General features: G+C 56.0%; 2 protein-coding genes across 3 annotated transcripts in view; one reads left to right on the top strand and one right to left on the bottom strand.

Moving 5' to 3' along the window:
- RSPH14 (radial spoke head 14 homolog) overlaps window positions 1-20,005 on the bottom strand; it is a 79,293-nt gene that overhangs the window by 42,988 nt on the left and 16,300 nt on the right. The window lies entirely within an intron of this gene.
- Window positions 1-20,005, top strand: part of GNAZ (G protein subunit alpha z) — a 53,340-nt gene that overhangs the window by 31,311 nt on the left and 2,024 nt on the right. The window lies entirely within an intron of this gene.

The following is a 20,005-nucleotide window of genomic DNA, read 5'->3' as shown; positions in this document are numbered from 1 at the left end:
TTGAGCATATCAGCCACACCTCCATGGTGGTCACCTCCTGCTGTGTCACTGGAGGCCCCTTTCCCCCCAGGCACAGGCTGTCACTAAGCATATCTGGAATGTGATCCCCATCCCTCCCCCTCTTCCACTGTGACAGACTGCCACACGCTTTGGCAGAATCTGCAATAGGGACCTCCACAACGCTCCTCGGATCTCTGAGCCTGGTGGCCCTCCCCAAACAGGAAGTCGACTAACTTGGGCTCCATCGTGGGCCTCCCTCATAGGCGAGTTGGGGTCGGCTTCTTGCCCTAGTGCTGACGAACCAGGAGGGAGGGGGGCAAGCACCACTGTCAGCACTGTGCCAGCAGAGTTGGCCCACTACTTGCCTCAGAGGACACTGAAAGCCAAGGTGGCGGCAACAGAGCCTCCCTCTCTGCACACCAGCCCACCGGAGGGCCAGAGCTGCCCAGTACCAGCTCATAAGTGTCAAATTTTCAATTTTTAAGAAGTTGATGAGCTAGCTGTTAGACATCATGTTGGTAGCTTAAAATCATCCAGGAGAACGTATTCACACCACAGAAATTGGCGGATGCTACAAATCAGCGTCCTCCCAACCTGCTGTTAAACACTCACCAGCCTACTGCAGCCAGTGACCCCAAAGCCTAGCCAGAAGGGCCCCTTCCAGGCAGCCTCATTGATAGGTGAATTACAGGATTCACCGTCTGTGTCTTTTTGAAAAGCTAGGCAGTGTCCCCCTTTTTCAGCCTCCTCAGCATTTCCCTACTCCGGCCCTGTGACCGCAGGTGTTATTTCTGTTCACGTTCATCCTGCTTGAGAACAGTAATTTGCCAGAGTGACTCCACGCTCGTCCTGGGCTCCCCCTCCCACTCTCCCCAGGCAGATTTACGAGAATCCTTTCTGCGCAGAGAAGCAGACTCCGAGCTGGGTAGTTCTGCTTTCTCTCTGTCAGCACGTTAGCAGACTAACGTGAGACCATCTGCTCGAGCCAGGGCCTGTCCAGTATTCTTCTCCATCTGAGAAGACAAGCCCTGTGATACTCATTCAGGAAGCGTTTCTTACACACCTCTTATGTGCAAGAAGCTCACCATCTAGGGACAGAAATGATTGTGTCCCTTCCTTCTCTGAGGTCAGATGAGAATGATATCACGCAGCCCCTGAAGGGCTGGGGTGGCTCGGCCAGCACCCATTTCCACTGGCCCCATGCTCGCTGTCGCTGGCCTCAAGGCACCCCTGTGAAGCAGCTGTCTGGGTTTAGAGAAGCCAGAAGGGCCTCCTCTGCCCCAGAGATGAACTTGCAGGAGAGAAGGGGGGCCGAGGCATCAGGATCAGGGCCTGGGTGGATTGGGATAAAGGTAGGGGTGGTAATCTGTATTCAATGTGGACCTTGCAGAATCCAGCCTGGCTGTGGGGGCTGTGGGAGCAGCCAGTAAAGGCAAGACCCAGGGGCTGTTTGAAGGGGGCATGGAGAGCTAGGGCACTGACTACCCTGCAGGAGAGCCAAGGTCCCGGGTGCTGCAAACAATCCCCAGCAGTCTGGGATGGGCATTGGTGCCTGCATACCCTGAGATGGTGGAGCCGGGGTCTGCTGGGGCCATTGCATCTCCCACAATCTGTGCATTTCCCCCCTCTGCCACATGATCTGCTCTAGAACACGCCCCTTCAGCTGACCACAGAATGTCTCCATTCTGTGCTTCATGGTAACACTTCCCAGCCCGCATCCGACTTGGCTACCCAGACCAGTGGGGTAATTAATTTCCCCAGCGCATTAGCTCTGCTCCTTACGCACACATCAGAACAGCTCTGGGTTTTAAGACACAGATTATTATTGTTTTAAGGGATTTCTATAATCCGAGAACTGAAAAACAACTTGTCCACTTATCAAGAACAGACTGCAGGGTTGCCTGGGTGGCTCAGTCATTTGGTTGACCGACTTGAGCTCAGGTTTTGATCTCGCGGTTTGTGGGTTGGAGCACCACATCGGGTTCTGTGCTCAGAGCCTGGAGCTCAGAGCCTGGAGCCTGATTCAGATTCTTTATCTCCCTCTCTCTCTGCCCTTCCCCTGCTCGCATTCTCTCTCTCTCTCTCTCTAAATTAAAAAAAAAAAAAAAAAGATTATAAAAAAAGAAAAAACAGACTGAAGGAAGGAGGCTGAGAGTAGTGGGGGCCAAGCTGAGCTGGGGACCCTCAGTAACCTGCAGAGATGGGGACATAGGACGTCTGCAACCCAGGGGAGTCCCTCAACTGCCCTGAACAACACCAGAAATGCTTCTGTGCTAACAGGTTACCTGCAGGACCCCTTTTTACCCATCTGTAGGGCCCCTGAGGCCCCACTGGCTCTGACAGTCTAGAGTTTCTGGGGAGATTAGAGTAGCAGTCAGCTGAGGGAAGGGGAGGGGCCCTGGGTATCTGACAGTGGAGCAAAAGGCACTCCTACTCCCCTTGCACATGGCTCCCAACTGGACACATGTCCTCAGATCCAGAGAACAAACGCTCAGGCTGGCCCAGGAGCCCGGGCCACAGCTCACTCTAATCCTGCCTTCCTCACCTCCAGTTGGCATAGCCCTGGCTCATGCACTTTCTCTAATTTCATTAATAAACCCATTCAGCCAAAGGCCCTGGGCTGACTGAGGCAACCTTTGGTTCTTGGGTGGCTTCCCACCCTTGGGCCAGTAGGAAAGGCACTAAGTGGAGACTTCTACTCCATGGTGCTTTGTTCAGTGCCCACTGGGCTCCCAGGTACATCCCCTTTGGCTCCTTTTTTAGCCTTCTCTGCCCAAGGACAGGATCCCAGAAGGCAAAAGGGAGCAGTACCTGGCCAGATGAGGCCCCTGGTCCTGCCCATTCTCAGCTTGGATGATCTGATCCAGTCTTGACTTCCTCATCTGTAAAGTGAAACAGCCCCTCAGCTCAAGGACAAGACATAGTCTTGATGATATTTGCCATTACCTGTGCCTGTTTTTGGTGCCTCAGCGCCTGGAACTGTGGGGCTGGTGCTCTGTTGGAGAGTACAGGCACTGGAGTTTAGACCCTGGTTTGAGTGACAGGGAAGGTGGTATGGGAATCAGCACAGGCCCATGGAGAACATGGTACCATCCTGCCATTTCATTTTCCTCTCATGAGAAATTGCCATGACCTCCCCCTGGACAAGCAAGTGGGCTGAGCCTGCATATAGCTGAGCAACCCCCCCCCACCTTCCGCCAAAGCTAAGGCCAGCCCACCATATAGCAGGCTGGGGCCATGTGTGGCCTGAGCTGAGACTGGTTCCCCAGGGTAGTCTGCTCCCCAGGGAGCCTATCGGTAGCCATCCTGCCCACCTCCCCCCTTAATCCCACACACCCCTCCCAGGGCCAGGCTTCAAGTGCCTCTTAAGACATGACATCACATCATATCACAGAGGCTACAGACCCCACTGAATCAGGATAAGGGCAGTGCTGGACAGGCCTATCATGCTCTGCTCTGACACTCAGACACTTTGGCTTTTTGTACCCCTCCTGACCGGGGAACCTGGCACAAAGCTCTCAGAGCAAAGGCACTGGGGCACTGCCAGGTCTGGGACAGGACAGGTTCCTCCTAGGGGCATCCCAGTTCCCCTGGCTACAGTGGTATTGGGGGGGGGGGGAGTGCGGAGGGGGGCGGGGCAGGAGGTCTCATCTGGTCAGCAAGGAACCTGTGGAAGTTGGAGGCCTGACTTCCCCCAGAGCTCTCACAGTGTGTGAGTCTAGCCTACAGTCAGTGAGACTGTGACTGTGACCACTGACTAGCTGGCCCCTGGCTCACCCTTCCCTCAAATCTTGTCCCTGTTCCCACCTAGTGCTCTGTCTGCAAGGCAGAACTGCTCTGGCTCTGTAACTAGGCCCAGACTGTCCTACCCACCTGTGGCCTTACCTGGGCGTCACCCTGGGCCACCCCATTCTCTCCCCCGACACTGCCTGTCTGGGAGGATGGGCTGGCACAGCCCTGGTGAAGCAGGTGGGCACAGGTGCAGGTGGGGTGAGGTGTTTGGGGGCTGCCCAGGGGGCAATGACACATGATCTGCACATCCTGAAGACCAAGACTGTCTCCCGAGTGAAGACGAGGACTTGAGGCCAAAAATGGAACACCACCCACTTTGTCTCACCTCCCTACCTCACCTGTAAATGACCTGAGAGGGTTGGACAGAGCTGGCCAGAGTGAGCACCAAGAAAGCACTGTCTGCTGCTGAGAACCTAGCAGGGTACAGGGTGTATCAATGAACCAATGACAGGTACTGTACCTGTATCCTCCTGGGCAGGATAAAGCCAGCAGCCACCACCTCGGGCAAATGCAGTGTCAGGCACTGGGCCAGCAACAGCCATTCCCAGGGGGAGGCCCCTGTTTTGGCAGTGCTTGGGATCCATGGAGGGTCCCATGGGCCTGCAGAATTCCCTAAATCACACTCCCATTGTGTGGCTGCACCAACACACATGCATGGGCAATCCTTCCTTGGAGAGCCTCTGCCACTGATCAGATTCTCAACGGAGCTGAGATCCCAGAAGACCCAGAAGATTGCACTAGCCTCCCTCATCCCCTGCAGATGGAGAAGCCAGGGTTAGGGCAGTAATGACCCACAGCCAGAGGTTCCCCCTTAAGGTGTCTTAATGGGGACATCTCCCCCCGCCCCCCACCCCACCGACCCTGTCCCCCGTTTCCCATGTCTCTGCAGGAACTGGCTGCCAGTGGTTTCAGCAGCCTTTGCTCCTGGAGGTATGGCCCAGGAGTACAGGAGTATGCCCAGGAGTACGGAAGCATGCTCCTTGTTGAACAGAGTTAGACAAAGGTGTTAGGCTAGTAGGTTCCAGAGGAGTCCTCTGGAGCTAAAGTTGGGAGAGTTTTTTGTGCTCTGTTTCCTCCCTCAGTGACAGTGATGGTCTGCAAGCCCTGGGCCAGGCCTGTAATCTGTGTTGCCAGTTTCCAGTCTTCACGAACCTGCATCCTGCTGTTTGCTAATTTCCCATCGGTGACTGACAGCAGGGGGACTTAGATCAAGCTGGCAAGATTTAACACAAAAACAAATAGGAAACAGTTCTCATTTCAGCTAAAGCAAAAATGCATTGGGGCTTTAAAAGACGTGCTCCTGCCTGAGGCGGTGGGGGGTCAGGGGGTTAAGGTGAGGGCAGGTGGGGCCACAGCCTAGACTTCATCCAGTACTGCCAGTAATCTGCTGGGTGGCCCAGGGGCCCCTCCCCTGTCTGGGGCTGGGTGTGAAGTGAGAGAGCAGAATATGGGAACTCCAGGAACCTTTCAGAGAAGATGTTTCCAGTGTTGCCCTGGGAATTTGCTACCCCAAACTGGGAGTTGTTTCTCATACCTAATCTGTCCCCTCAAGTGACAGGCTGCTCACCACCCATGTCACACTAGCCCCAGGGTCCTGTCACCCCAGGGCTCTGCAGATACTTGTGGGAGAGGGATGGTCCTTTCTGGTCCTTTCTGGCTTTAAGATCCTGTAAGTCGATTCCGAGGTTCAGTGAGAGCAGAAAGCAAAACCAAGTGATGTGTGTGTGTCTGGGGTGCTGGTGACACCCGCTCAGACTCTCAGGGGGACAGCTCGGCAATTGGGAGCCCCAGGGCTTTGTGTGGCCTAGATTGCCCAGGTCCAGGCTGGCCCAGTAGCATAGCTCCCGGCCCCTTGTCCCTTGCGCACCTCCTGGGGAGTTTGGGCAATCCATGGGGCTGGGGCACAGCATGCACTCAGAGCTCGGATGGCTGTGTGGGTTGTGGTTGGCCACAGAAGAAATGGAAGGGGGCAAGCTGGGCTGACCACAATTGTATTCAGGCACGTTGGTTCTCAGCCCTGTGCCAGGCAGGCACCCTGGGAGAGTCGGTGGCACCCAGGCCCCAGCCCTTTCTCTCCAGGGGCTGACATCCAGGTGGGAAGACGAAGGCAGGTCAGAGGACAGAGACTAGACCCCCAGATGCAGCCATGGGGCCCTGCACACAAACCTCTAAGACCCTCACCCTGGCGGGGTGTGGCCCCCACCACACGGATGAGGAAACTTCAGGCTGCTCAGCTGGTCCCTCTCTCTACCACCTTATAAGGAGGACCCATGGCTCTTCCCTGCCCAGGGCATGAGAGTTCAGGGACTGGGAGGCTGCCACCCTTGCTATTACTTTGGGTCTCCCTAGTCCCCTCCATGTATACATGGGGAAAACAGGGGCCAGCAGACAAAATGGCCCACAGAAGGGGGGTGGAGGGTGGGTGCCGAGCTGGGTGAGAAGTATCAGCGGCGGGTGGTCCAAAGCTGAACTGCTATGGGAGGCAGGAAGTAGCTGTCTCCCGTTTCTGGCAGGTTCGGAGGGTTTTAGGCTATTAAGACCCGAATTTCAGCTTTACTGGCAGCCTGTTATCTTGTTTAAACAGGCTTTGCTGTTTGAGTAGCAGGCCTGGCCAGTGCTGTTACTATGAGCGTTGCAATTGTCACTGGATTGGGGGGCAAAGGGACAGGCAAGCAATGACTCTGACTTCTGGACTGGTCGGAACACACCCCCAACCCAGAGAAGCCCCATCCGTTGCTGGCCCAAGGCCTGCAGGGCTGAGCACTTTAAAATGGGCCACTTCTGGCCCTGCCTGGACATGCAGCAAGCTGGGCCCTGGGGCAGGAGAGATCTGGGGAAGAGAAGGAGAGGACAAGGTGATAGGAAGGTCAGGGGCCCCATGAAAACCTGGACTGTCCAAGGGCATGAGGTGTGCCACCCTGAGTTGCTAATCTTTTTGTGTCACATGCTAATCTCCACTCTAGCCAGGGAGTTGTGTGGCCCCAGGACTGTCCGTCCCCGGGTGGCAGCAGAGGCTGGGGGTGATAGGAGCAGGTGCCAGGCAGACCCACCTCACAAGGTGTGGATGGGAACACACCAGTGGAGTCGGGGCCTGGGGCCTCTACACAGAACCCCCTGGGGTTGGCCACAAGGGGCTGAAGTAGGAAAATAAACCTGAGACCACATCCACCAAGACACAGGATCAGGCAGTTCCTGATCATTTTAAAGCCAGAAGAGCGCCTACTTAGCAAACACCTTTTCGGCTAGTTTTGCCAGACTGAGCCACTGAACAACTGAGCTGAAGTGAGGAAGAACACAGGCCAACTGTCTGTGAAAGACCAGGGCAGCATAAGGCCTGTCTCAGAGAGGGAGGCCCAGCCCTGCTGTCCTCAGTAGTCCCTGCCACACATTTGGGGTCCTGGGCAGGGGAGGAGGCCAGGGGCAGTATGAGGCCTGCAGGCCATTTGTGGGGCAGGGGCACTCTGCACCCACGGCTCCTCCCACCCCACCCCAGCCCCGCACGCGGCTGTGATGCCAATAAGATTGCCGACAGCGTGCACCATCTGGCCCTGCTGCCATCACCCTGCATCCAGCAGACCACCCTGGCCGGGCACTGGAGAGACCAGTGCCCCTGACGGACGGGGCACTGTGTTCATGGCAGATGATGAGCAATACCAAGAGCAGGATCCAATTGGGCCTGAAGCTGTGTAGCAAATTAAGGTAGTGACTAGGGCGGGTGCTTCAGATAGGGGGCTCACAGAAGGCCTTGGGGAGCTGATCCTCTCTGTGGGAACCCAAGGGAAGGAAAAGCATAGCAGTGGTGGAGGCCCTCAGGCGGGGAGGGGCAGGATGAGTCAGGGAGCTGGCGGAAAGCATGGTATCATCCACTGTGATAGAAGCGACTGGAAGGGTTAGGCTTTGCAGTGGTAGGGCCATGACAGAGTCACGGAGCAGAAGCAGGGAGACAGTCTGGCAAGAGATGGTAGCACTGGGAAGGAGAGGTGTGGACAGCTTCCAGGTGTGTCTGGAAGTACCATCGATGGGACAGGATGCGGGCAGAGCCCACAGCCTGACACTGGGCCCTCTGCACACCGTAGCCCCACACACACACCTGGCCTCTGCTAGGGTTGTGCCCATGGCCTGGGGTGCCGCCTCCTCCTCTAGTGGCAGAAATCAGCTCATTCATCAGTGCCCAGCCCAGCTGGCACACCCCACTCCGTGCCACCTGCCCTCAAGCTTGCATGGGGTGGTGCCGGACAGTTGGTGGCATGTGTGTCCTTCCCCTAGGGAGACTCGGTTTTCATAAGCCAGGACTGCTCCTTGCTCTTCTCTGTTTGTCCCTCGAGGCAGGAGTGTGCACTACATTCGGTAGGAGCTTAAGGTGTATCCAAGGGACTGACTGAGGTCCAGAGAAAAGGGCAGCCGAAGCAGCCAGGGGAGGTTGGGCTTGCATCTCAGTGCTGCTGCACCCAAACAGTGGTGCTCAGTGGGTGGGACACTGGGCCTCCAGCCTTCTCTCATTATTGCCTATTGACCACATTTCTGTTGTGACTCATTGCATGATAGCCCAAAGTAACTGCCGTCTGATGGCTCGCAGGACCCAAGGCTCTCGGGTAAGGTAAAGCTCAAGGAGAACCAAGGCAGCCCTCCATGGATCTGGCCGCAGAGTGGGTGGGTAGCCCTGTTGGAGCAGACAGTCTGAGGGCTCCTCACTCAGGCCCTCACCCTGTAGGGTTGCTTCCTGACTTGCTAAGGGTTCAGCTGCTGACCCTTTCAGCCTATCCACACATGCCACCCAGGGAGCCCTAAAGCTGGTAAGTCAGAGAGATAAAGGGGTCAGATTGAAGAGGGGTGGGTGCTGATCTGAGTGGACATCTGACCAAGGGTCAGACAGCAGGGGTAACCATGGCCTACACTGGGGAGGCCTGTGGCTGGGCCCAGGGACATGAGAACAGGATGGGATAGGAAGACATCAAGTGGGAGGGTGTGGCGGTGCTGAGGAGAGGAGGCCCCCAGTTGCTGCGACAGATAGAGGGGAAGGAGGGGCATGAGCTGCTGTCCCTATGTGTGGACAGGGCTGTGTCCGTCTGTCTCAGCCTGGGCATCTTGAGGGTTTACACACAGCTATGGGGGCAGCGCATCTCCAGGGCCTTGAGGGCCTAAGTTTGGGGGATGGGTGCAACCGACCTGGGCCTGGCAGCAGTGGGAAGCAGGGCTGTCCTGAGGGGGAGTGCTGCTCACCCCAGGGGTCCTGAATGCCTTGGAGGAGGGGACGAGGGTGAGCAACAGTGCTTCCTCGCTTGCCCACATTGCCCTGGTGGCTCTCCTCTCTGTGCTGTCCCTGCACATTGGCTCTAGAGGCAGTCAGGGGCTCATTGATTCATTAGCCTCATTAATCCAGTTCTCTAGTCTGGCAAGGCAGCATTTAGGTTTGTGCGAGGAAGAAGTAGGAAATGCTAACCAGATTGGTTTGGAAGTGACCCTGGTCATCCAGCTCTGTCCCCAGACACGTCCCCCTTTCCTGAAGCCAATAGCAGTGGGGGATGACCAGGCCTGGGTGGCTGTCATTGTACGGGGGGCTCTCCTTGGGCGATGGGGGTGGTAGGCCTGGCAGCGGGGCCTGGGCAGTCCAGGTTAACCCTCTGAGCCCCAGTTTCTATGTAAAATGGAAATATCAGGAAGAACCCCACTGTGGCTTCCCTCCGTGGCATGTCTGGGAGCCTCTTACAAGCCTCTTCTCTGAGATGAACACAACTGGATATCTAGGCATCAGGGTAGCCTCCACACAAAGGAAGAAGCAAGGCCCAGAGCCATCAGGGGCAATTGTTGAGGTTAACACTGCCACAGGCTAACTCTGCCAAGGGCCAGACACTATCAGTGACACGACCTTCAGTGACACTACCAGCACCTCACCTCCTCTTCCATCGGGAGGCCCCCTCCACCCAGGGGTGCTCCAGCCAGGAGTAGGTCACAGAAGGACCTCCCCTCTTCTCTGTCCACTACCCTGTCCCTCAGGAAGAGTGGGGTCCACTCAGCTCCCAAAGACCCTCCCCTACCCCCCAACAAGTAGATAGTGATGGACAATATTGGTCATTCCAGCCAGCCAGGGCCAGGCCCATGTGCCCCTGGGAAGGGACTCCTGGCCCAGCTCAAGGATCGGCAGCCTCCCGCCATCGGTCTGTGTTGCTGTGTGAGGCTCTGAGGGTGGAGGCTTTCTCCTCAGTTGTCATGGAAACAGCAGTGAGTCTGCTGAGCATCTGAGTACTCGGCTCAACAGAGGGAGGGGAGCAGCCACCCTGGGTGGCAGCTGCTATGACAGACTCTCAGCAGCTCAGCATTTGGAAGGACCCCAGGGGCTGCCATGCTCTCAGCTTGGTGAGCACAGAGGGCAACTCAGAGGCCTCCTTACCCACTGTCTCCCTGTTGGCAGCTGGACCGTAACCACATCTGCCCTCTTGTCTGCACAGTTATGGTGGTTTCCATCCAGGCCTGGGTGAGCCGAATACACAGGCCCTGCCTTCCGGGAGACAGTTCCAATGAGGGGACACATACCATGCGGCAGGGGAAGAAGGTAAAGAAACATGGATTCCAGCAGGCAACAACCTTGAGCTGGGGCTGCCTGGGGAGCTCCGAGCATCCTGTCCCCATCCCTGCAGGCATGAGCCGAAATGACTCAGGCCTCCTCCCCCTGCTCCCACACTGGGCCTCTGCCAAGCAGGAGCAGTCGTGCTGCCTCACTGAGTGGTTTTTGTCTGTCTGCCCATCCCTTCCTCCTACCATCACCTCCCAACTGCATCCCAAGCTCCTTGAGTTCAGGGGAGTGTGTACAGTGGTCTCCCCCTCCGGCTCAAAAGGAGAGTGGCAAAGCCCAAGAGAGACTTCCCTGCAGCATAGCCGTCTGTCTGCCGGTCAGGGGCACAGCCACAAATCTCTAGGCTCCCACCAGGCAAGGGAGGTGAGCTCAGCCCAGCCACAGAGGGACACCTCAGAAAGTCTTGGGCACTGCCTGATTTCGGTGTGGGGTGTGGTGGGGTGTAGAGATAGGCAGGATGTTGGCTGGAGATGCTTCTCAGCAGAGGTGAATGGCAAAGGATGTCTTGAAGCCCAGATATGCTGTTTGACCCAGGTTCCTCACTGAGTCCGTAACTCCTCTGAAAGGAGAGCGGAGTATCCGAACGTTGACCAAACAGCATCTTTGTGAAAACAGCACAGGGCCTTGTGCCTAGATGAGGTTCTGCTGGTCTAGCATCCTTCTTGCCCCTAGATCCCACCCTGTCTCCTGCCCCTAACAGTACCTGTCCCTCTTCCACTGCTTCCCTTAGGGACAGCCCCCAAGGTACGGTGTGAGGAGGCCTCCAGCTCAGGATGCGGCTCTTGCTCTGTTTCTTGCCACCACCACCCTTTCCCCGGGGGAGGCCTTCTGCCTGTACCCCTCAAATTGAGGGTAGATCCAGGCCAGGGTGAGCTCCTCTTGGACAAGCTAGAGCCTAAAAGGGAATTGAACCCTGGAAGAATGAGGACCCTCAGTGGACTTATGAACTGGCTGGGGAAGCAAAGGGTTTTGAGCCAATGGGCAGCCTGCAGTCTGGGCCCAGGCTGGCCTCTTCCTCATCCCTAGATCAGCCTCGTTTTCATAGCCACCTGGCAGGGCCATCTGAGCATCCCCTGGCCACTCTAGACTTCTCTGCAGCTTTACAGGAAGAGAAACATACACATATGTTTGTCTTAGCGCCAAAGACCTGCCGCCCCACTTCTTTGGAGACAAAGAATAAGCTGTTTCCCTGACTGACTGACGCCATCCTTGGAGTGGTTTTACTCTGGAGGCAGAACCCTGTCTTTACACCAGTCCACAGCTGCAAACACACCTAACACAGGCCCTACCCACCCCTTGCTCCTTCCAGCCAGTACCTTGGGGCATAGGTCTGAGGGTGGGGCCCACTCCCCCTATTTCTGCTGGAAAAGTCTGGAGACAGCAAAGCCAACTTCACCTTGGTAGGGTTCAGGATGGGCCAGGGAAGTCTCGGAGGCTCCTCCCGCCCACCAGTCCCAGAGCACAGGATTCCGGGCCTCACCTGCTTCTGCTGGCGATGCAGTGGGAAGAGGCAGTTGGCACTGCACTGAGGATGGGCACCAGACTGCCCACTGGGACATGCCACTCACCGGGTCAGCAATGCCCCACCCTTCAGACCATGCCCTGCCAGCTGACGGGGAGCCCCCGTCTTTGGTGCCCCCAAGCTTCCACCACAGAGGGAGCCCAGAGGGGCCAGAGGCTTGGCTGTTACTTTGTGAAGGGTGCCAATTTGATGTCCAGCCCCATATGAAACCTCCCCCTTGGCCCATCCGGCCATGGCGCTGCCAGGCAGCCTCAGTGCCCAGGTCCCACCCTTGGCGCCCTTGGCACCTGGCACTCTGCTGCCCGGGGCTAGGCCCGGTGGCTCAGCTGCAGGGTGGGCAGCTATGGGGCTGGCTCCATCCATGGTGAATGGAATTCATTCATGTGCATAGCCCAGCCTCCAGCCTTACTTCCAGTGTGAAAAGCCGAATTCACAGTTCCCATGAACAAACACTCCAGGCTTTTCTACAACAGGCAGACTTGAGCTTTCCAGGTTATAGCAAAACTGAGACCTCATATTAGAGATGAGGAAACTGAGTCCCACCTGGGCTCTGAGGCCCCAGCTGAGCCAGTGCCAAGGCCTTGGCCCCCTGCTGCATCCCTTCTACCACCCTTCCCAGCTTACCCACACAGCAGCTCTATGCCTTGGCTGGTCTTTACTCCAGGGCCTTTCCCTGCCCTTCCTTTTTCCTTTCGGAGCCCTACCCCCTATAAGGCCCAGTAGAGATACCCCCTGCTCCAGGAAGCCTCCTCTTTTGGCTCAGTCATACCCCTGATGGCTGCTAGCAGCCACAGTGTCTGGGCATGGGGACTTAGCTTTCCCTGAATGTCACATTTCAGTCCTCAGCCACCTTGTGAGGAGGCACGCTACTCAACCTCGTTTTACAGGTGGAGAAACTGAGGCTCAGAACAGCTGAGAGCTGGTGACTCACATATCAAGGATTCTGACCCTTGTTGAACGCTCCACAGCCACACCACTTCATTCATTCCATCCTGCCCAGGACAAGCTCATTGATGACAGAACCATTGGCTCTCTCTCTGTCTCCCTTATGCTTAGAACAGCATCTCATGCAAAAGGGCACCTGGAGAGGATCTACCAGGGAGATAAGGAAGGAGTGAGGATTGCAGGGGCTCAGCAGTGAAGGGGTGTTGAAGTGTTGACAGGCCGAAGTTTCCAGGTCAACTTGACCCTAGGGTTCAGGCTAGTGCTGGGAAGAGTTGAAACCTTGACATCCCCTGCATTTTGTGTGAGGTCTAAAGCTGGAGATCTCTGTGGATACCAGCTGGCCGTGCCCTGTGCTGTGACCACAGTGAGCCCTGTGCCGGACCCTGGAGAGTGGGAACCTGGTGAAGAGTGAGCAGACAAGGAGACAGGACGGGTCAGCACAGAGCCTTCCCCAGCCACACAACATAACACATGCTACCACCTCCTGGCATATCCCCCACTCAGATTTACCCATCAGGCCCCCATTTGGCCTTCCCCATGTTCCAAGGGTCTAGTTGATGGCATGTCTAGCATGAGTCAGCATTTGCATATGGCTGCCCAAAACCAGTGTGACCCTGGAGGGTCAGGAGGTGCTGGTCCCACCCCCCCCCCAGAATGTGTGTCCACATAAGAGAAGAGGGCACTGGGAACAGGGTGGACTGGACCAGTATCCCAGGAGGACTACAGAGCTGGGAGCTGGTATGGAAACCAAGGCCACCTGTAGTGTGGGGACTCCACTTTCTGGAGACCCCAGAGGGAGCAAGGAGCAGCATCCATACAGCCTACCTCTTCTTGGAACAGAATAGTGGGGGACCTGTGTGATAATAACAAGGCAGCAAGGTTCACTAAGCGCCTGTATCTAGACAGGGGCCATGCAGCATGCCTATGGCTCCGCCCACCCGACAGCTAGATGGGGCCTCAAGGCCCAAGAGACAGGTGGAGGACCCAGGGCCCCACAACCAATGATGGAAACAGTATGAGTCTTTGTGTGCGTTTTCTCCATTAAAAGCCACACCTTTTGATGAGGCTGCTCTTACTACCTTCTCACAGATGAGGGGTTGAGGCACTGAGAGACAAGCATTTTGCCCAGAGTGACACAGACTAGAGACAGCCTGTGTAAGGTACTGCGGAGCAGGTGAGGGCCAGGAACAAGGAGTGACGTGGAGGTGGGGGCTGGGAGAAAGATGAGAGCACCCATATCTTGAAAGGCCAGCATGCCCCTCTGAGGAGTCCAGCTTTAGCCCCAGGAGCTCAGTCAATAAATCTGGGAATTGAGAGGGTTTCAGAGCATGCCCATGCCCCTTCCCCACAGCTTAGTCCTCAGTCCCAGTGGTGGTCAGTGAATCACCACATACAGGACCTGGGTCCTAACAGAACACCTGTGGTGGCCTGTGAGGAGAGAACAGGAAGGGCACCGCCCTGTGGGCACCCAAAGGTCTGGGTGGCCATCAGGAGAGGTGCGGTGGATAGAGGTCAGACCTTGAGTCTCTGAGGCCCTGGGCCTCTTTCTCTTGCCTGCCTGCCCACCGTTTGGTGCTGCTGGAAAGTGACATGTATGTTGCTGTGTGGGTTGGTCAGGCTATGGTGTAAGGTACCCAGCTCCAAAAACAGGCCCCACCCCTCGTCCGTCCCAGAAGCCTGTTGAGTTGCAGATATGCTGCACACAGGACCCCACACTCTCTATCACAGACTGTGGAGGCAAACTGCACGAGACCAGAAACTGGCTCAGGCTTCAGGAGGCAGGGAGGATGGCCCAAGAGGGCAGGAGACTGAAATGAGACCCCTAGAGAGACAAGTTAGAAAGACCCAAGGCAGGCTGGGCTGGTAACCTGGTAGTCCTTAGCCAGCTCCCTTACCCTGTTCCCCTACCTCCCTCTAGAAACTACAGTGCCTTAGGGGGCTGAGCAGTGCTCCCTGCCCCAGCCATGCAAGGAACCAGAATTCAGAGAGGGACCCAGGACCACGGCTGGAGGACACCCGCTGTCCCCTCTACCTCAGGCAGGCCAATGAGCTCTCAAGTCAGTAGGAGGCAGATGTTCTGGAAGAGGCTGTGCGGGAAACGTTTGGACAGACCCTTTTGCCTATAGCAGGGCCCATTATCCTCATGTGCAAAGTGCAGCAGCTGTACCTGAGTGTCCATGATTGGGTTCCAGGCTGGATTTCTGGGACAGCCCTCTCCCACCCAGCCAGCACGCAAGGAAACCAAAGTCTGCCTTGTCATGACAAAGCTCATGGGCCTGACCTGTTAAATCAGGGAAACGATGGTAACTGGAGGTGCTCAGCCTGGCACTTGGGGCTGTCCTGTGCCCCACTAAAAAGCTAAGGGAACCTAGTGCAAGGACGCAGGCCTCCTTGAGGGAGGTGGGTCTTCCACTGAGAGGTGAAAGGAGACAACAGACAGCCCTGTGCTGGGGCAAGGGGCAGTGAGTGACACGGGAGAGTGCACAGTGGGCAGCAGCAGCAGCCATGGGAAAAGGCCCAGTAGATCTGGGCTCTTCTCATATCAGCACCTTTATTCCTCCTCACAGTTATCTTGACATTGAACGCCGTGACCATCCCATTTTACAGATGAGGAAACCAAGGCCCAGAGAGAAGAAATGACTTGTCCAAGGCACATCAAACACTGGTGGTGACAGTGAACACCAGGCACCTGGCTCCAGACCCGGTACTTGTAACCAGGGATAGGGGACAGCCCTTTTGTGACACAAGGAGAGCCATCGTAGAGAATCAGAACCAAGGGGCAATGTACCAACTCCCCCCACCACCACCACCACCACATGCAGGCTCTCCTTTGCATCCCAGCTCACCCTGGCTGTTGGCCTCAAAATGTAGCTGGTCCCATCCAGGCGACCATGGGTGCTATCACATGGTAGCCATGTGCCTGGTGAAGGCCTCTGCTGCCAAGTTCAGCACTGAACAGAGACTCCAGACTCACAGGCCAGCTAGCTCCTTAGCAACAGGCCATTAGGTCCAGCCTGGTGACATCCACAGGCCACCCTGGGAGAAAGTTCATTCAGTGACACTGAGTATATTTGGACCTGTCCAAGCAGGAGCTTTCTTTTTGCAAATGGCCAAGAAATTACTTCTTTACCACCCCAGGGATTACATCCAGCCACCCAACTGCCTCTTGCTGTCTGACATGCTTTGTTGCAAGTCACTCATTTCTCACCATTGGGCAGTAAGATTCCCGCCACTGCATAAGCTTCTGATGGGAATCATCTGCTCCATGTTATTTATATAAATGAATGCGCAGACAAATCCCAGACTCCTAGAAAGTGCCATTTTTCTGGTGAGCAGGCCCTGGGGAGAGCTGGGTGGGCCTCAGAGCCCCCGGCTGGCATTGCAGGCAGCTGCTAGTGGGTGTGTTGCCTCCTGGGTGAAACAACCATGACTGCTCCACTGGCAGCTGGAGCGGTAAAGGCAAGAAGGGCTTCTTCCTGGAAGAGCAAGCGGTTGTTGGAGATACAGGGCTCTTAACGGAGCCCTGGGAGTCAGCCTGTCTGGGCCCCCATCTCCCCACGTGTGAAATCTGTAGCCTCCTGCTCACAGCACAGCCATGGGCTGCAGAGGTGGCCTCTCAGATTCTGGGTCCAAGAGGATGTTTGTGTCAGGCTAATGGAAATTTCACAGGACAAGGGGGTGATATACTAGCGATGATCCCAAAGTTGCCCCTGCCTTCATTTGCCGTAGGGGCCCAGTGGCCCAGTTGGACCTCAAGAGGATGGTGCCCAGTTTTCTCTTACCACCTTTGGGGCCCTCTGCGGCAGCTCTGACCCATGATACCAAGTGGGCAGAGTCATAGGGGAACTAAGCGACATGGGGGAGCCCCACCCAGGCCGAGGAGCAGAAGAATGGGGCCACAGCTGGTGTCCAGGCTGTGCATACCTACCGAGGGCTGTAGAGAGAGGTACCAGGGGAAGCCCTAAAGGCCAGACTGAGGGGCTGGGACTTTACCCTGGTGCAGGACGCATAGCCAGACATGTGCTGCTGCGAGGTGAACAGGGATATGGGGGCGGAAGTAGAAGAGCTTCCAGGAAGAAGGGGTCTTAGGTGAGGCCATAGCGAGCAGAACGTGGAGAGGAGGGGAAGGGAGGCCCTGGAAGCTGGGCGGGGAAGTACACCAGTGGCATTCCTCCCATACTCACACTCATGCAAGCTTCACACAGTTTCCAGAGTTACAGCCCAAAATAGCACGTTCCTTTTTCAATGATTTATGCTTTGAGGTGTCAGGACACTGCTCTGCCCACCTGGGAGCGCTTGGAATGAAGGAGTGAGCACACGACAGTGACAGTAGCACTGAGGGCACCGAGTCAAAAGGCCAGGGGACTCCAGCTCCACTCTGCCCACCATCACCAGCTCTCCTCAGCCAAGGGGCCTCATTTGCAGCTACAGGGGGCGCTGGCCAAGTGGCACCCCTTGTGGGCCATTAGCACCCAGAGAGCAGTAGGGGATAACAGGTGGAGTGCAGCATCTAGCCTGGTGCTTCACAAGCTCTGAAGGTCATGTGCGTTTCTACAAGCCAGTACCCAGTCAGTGCCTTCTGCAGGCTGTGCTGAATCCTGCCTGGCAGGGCCCATGCAGGCAGGGCATCTACACAGATAGAGGTTTTGTGGTTATTCTTTGATGCCTATCACCTCGCAGGTGTGTAAATGATGGCCAGCGTGATTACCCATGGTTTATCCCAAGGAAGAGAGACAAGCAGGAAACCTGAGCCCCCAAAAAACACAAAAGCAAGAAGGAGACTCCTGTGGTCCTAGGCAGTAGTGATCCTATGAGCGTTTGTGAGGCATTGCCAAGGGCATGGCTGCCCTGTGAGGAAAGTGCCTGAGTTCCCAGATTTTCAAGTACAGAGGAACATGAGGCTCAGGGAGATGTCTAAGGACCAAAAAGTCTGCCAAGAGCTGTCTGTGGGGCAGAGGTTCACAAGGGACAGGAAGGACTGGTCAGTTGGGGCTGAAGTCAGGAACCTGGGGTGGATATTGAACAGGAAGAGCAGCTGAGATGGCCATGGGGTGGGAGAGGCCCTGTGGCCCGTTGACCCCTTCAGTGCCACGCAGGGCCTGCCCTCAAACGACCGACCAGCAGAGGCCTCGGCATGAGCACCGGCCAGCACATACGCGCTGTTTCAGCATGCTGAGAACACCCTCCTGCCCCTCCACTTCCCAGACTCTACAGCCTGCCCAGAGCTGCTGGGCTTGGACCAGGTATAAGAGCTACCTTGGCTCTCACCCCAGGTGACCCAGCAGATACCCATTCTAGGAGCCTGGCTGTGTCCTGGCTTCTCTGCCTGGCCCCCACTCCATGAACACCAGCTCCATACCCTGGGAACTGGCCTGCTGGGTCCTGCCTGCTGGGTCCTACCTGCTTGTGGCCAGCCCGTCCCCCTCTGAGTCCTGGGCACCTGTCATGGCTCCATCACCTGACATGAGAGCTGGGGCCTGTCACTGGCCCTTAGGGCATGCTCAGCAAGTGTTTGCTCATTGAATTCATGCATACGTGCTAATGACTGTTTCTGTTATTTATCTGATGTGAAGTTTGGGGTCAGAAGCACAGCCCCTGATTATGACATCATTCCTGTGAGAATTGATAGCTCTGTTAGGCTTTACAGTGTGGCTTCCAGAAATCCATTAGAGCTAATTAGTCTCCAGCAGAATGTGACATTCCTAGACCACCACTTATCTCACTTTTGGGAACATCATGTGACTCCTCCAGGCACTGCTGGGGATGGGAATCCTGCATCTTGTTTCTCTCTGGAGAAGGGTCCCCTCCACCCCTGCTTCCCCAAGACCTGAAACCACCCACTTTCCAGGGTTTCTGGTATTTCTTAGCTCATTCTAAAGAAGGCACAAGATTGGTTTTGGAAAACCTCTTCTCCAAGGTGGAATACGGGATCTGAAGACCGCTTCTCTGAGGTTGGAGAGTAATGACAAGTACCTTTGGGCATCCTCTCCCCACTCAACCTGCTTCCTTCCTAGCACTGATGCTATTAGACCGTGTATCTCAGACAATTCAGGATCTCTGGGAGAGCAGGGTTTCACTGTGGCATCCTCCTGGACAGCCCCACCTGGGGTGATCTCACTTGGGTCCAACAGTGCTGCCCATCCACCCTCCAAGTGAGCCTGAACTCCTGGTTGTGGAACATGGAGCACATTTCCTGCCTCTCCAAGCCTCAGTTTCTTCATCTGTAAAATGGGAATCAGAAGGTGTAAGGACTGAACAAATTGGCATGCCATGGCCACACCATCAGCACCAGCTGCAGCTTCCTTTGTTGTTACCATGTCACCGGTGATATAATCTAGTCAGAAAGTCCTTAATTCCGACACCCTGGATCTAAACTAAACTAGTTCCGGGCTTTGTTCGGACATTTGGCTTGTTCGTTTTATTTTAAAACGAGGGGCAGCTTTCACCATAGTAACTCACCAGCAGTTCTTTTTAGAAGCTAGAATTGTCAGTTCTCTGTGGAAATGGTGAGTGGTGAGTTTGGGAGTCAGACAAATACATTATGTTCCCTAAAAACTCAGTTACTACAACCCATTTAAGGTCCTCAGAAAGAAGGGGGTAAATAAGGGCCATTGCCACACTCTGGTCACTGAGCCTGGTAGGCCTCTGTCCTCACATGAGCGCAATGACCTGGGCGGGGCAGAGGGGCCTGAGCCTTCCCCAGCTCTCTAGACTGGAGCCTTCGGTTTTGGAAGCACAGGCTGTTAGTTCACAGATCTGGCTGAGGACTGACGGCACCACGTGGCAGGGTCGAGGCTTAGAGGACTGGCCCAAGCCCTAGCGGGCTGGAGCTGCTGGCTGGGCAGGAAGCTGGCCACGCTCACATTGAGGGAGATGCGATGGCAGCATGGGGGACTTGAGCCAGCGTGGGGTGGCAGGGGATGGGGCCCTTAGCTATGAGCTTGGAGTTGCCCAGGTCCCTGCCGCTAAGGGAGGCCATGAAGCAGCCCCGAGCCACAGAGGAGGCACCGATGAAGCAGAAGCGCCCATTACTAACAAGTGTCAGGGCGCAGAGGGCGGTGCCAGGCACTGTAGGGGCTCCAGAGCCCGTGGGAGGCAGGTGAAGACAGACTTGGCTTCGCAGAGGAAGACTTCCCAATAAAAGGGTGAATTTTGCAGGGCCAGTGCTGGGCTGG

The sequence above is a fragment of the Panthera tigris genome, chromosome D3 (assembly GCF_018350195.1).
Source record: "Panthera tigris isolate Pti1 chromosome D3, P.tigris_Pti1_mat1.1, whole genome shotgun sequence".
NCBI lineage: Eukaryota > Metazoa > Chordata > Mammalia > Carnivora > Felidae > Panthera > Panthera tigris.
Note: the sequence above shows the minus strand (reverse complement) of the source record. Positions and strands in the feature narration are given on the sequence as shown.